The sequence below is a fragment of the Schistocerca americana genome, chromosome 11 (genome assembly GCF_021461395.2).
Source record: "Schistocerca americana isolate TAMUIC-IGC-003095 chromosome 11, iqSchAmer2.1, whole genome shotgun sequence".
NCBI classification, from domain to species: domain Eukaryota; kingdom Metazoa; phylum Arthropoda; class Insecta; order Orthoptera; family Acrididae; genus Schistocerca; species Schistocerca americana.
The window spans coordinates 188,157,898-188,159,283 of record NC_060129.1 but is presented as its reverse complement, the minus strand read 5'-3'; positions in this window follow the sequence as shown (position 1 = coordinate 188,159,283).

The following is a 1,386-nucleotide window of genomic DNA, read 5'->3' as shown; positions in this document are numbered from 1 at the left end:
CTAATCTCTCTAATTTTACATTCGTGATCTCCTCGGGAGGTATAAGTAGGGGGAAGCAATATATTCCATACCTCATCCAGAAACGCACCCTCTCGAAACCTGGACAGCGACCTACACCACGATGCAGAGCGCCTCTCTTGCAGAGTCTGCCACTCGAGTTTGCTAAACATCTCCGCTTACCATATAACCCTGTGACGAAACGCGCCGCTCTTCTCTGGATCTTCTCTGTCAACCCGACCTGGTACGGATCCCACACTGATGGGCAATACTCAAGTATAGGTCGAACGAGTGTTTTGTAAGCCACCTCCTTTGTTGATGGACTACATTTTCTAAGGACTCTCCCAATGAATCTCAACCTGGCACCCGCCTTACCAACAATTAATTTTAAAAGATCATTCCACTTCAAATCGTTCCGTACGCATACTCCCAGATATTTTACAGAAGTAACTGCTACCAGTGTTTGTTCCGCTATCATATAATCGTACAATAAAGGATCCTTCTTTCTATGTATTCACAATACATTTGTCTACGTTAAGGGTCAGTTGCCACTCCCTGCACCAAGTGCCTATCCGCTGCAGATCTTCCTGCATTTCGCTGCAATTTTCTAATGCTGCAACTTCTCTGTATACTACAGCATCATCCGCGAAAAGCCGCATGGAACTTCCGACTCTATCTACTAGGTCTTTATGTATATATTGTCAAAAGCAATGGGCCCATAACACTCCCCTGTCTCACGCCAGAGGTTACTTTAACGTCTGTAGACGTCTCTCCATTGGGAACAACATGCTGTGTTCTGTTTCCTAAAAACTCTTCAGTCCAGCCACACAGCTGGTCTGATATTCCGTAGGCTCTTACTTTATCAGGCGACAGTGCGGAACTGTATCGAACGCCTTCCGGAAGTCGAGGAGAATGGCATCTACCTGGGAGCCTGTATCTAATATTTTCTGGGTCTCACGAACAAATAAAGCGCTTTTGCTTCCTCAGTATTTGCCGAATGTCATTATTTATCGATGGTGTGTCTTTTCCATCCTTCATCCACTTACTAGGCACGTAGCTCTCCAGACCACGATTTACAGTCTGCTTAAACTTTGTCAATAATTCCTCTACATCCATCTTACTGGAGCTAATTGACGCCAACTTACTGTCTAACTGAGACTCTAATAACTGCTTATCTGCTCTATCTAGCAGAAACAGTCTTCTAGCCTTCTTCATCGATTTCGAAATGGTTTAAATGGGTCTGAGCACTATGGGACTTAACTTCTGAGGTCATCAGTCCCTCAGAACTTAGAACTACTTAAACCTAACTAACCTAAGGACATGACACACATCCATGCCCGATGCAGGATTCGAACCTGCGACCGTAGCGGTCACGCGGCTCCAGACTGT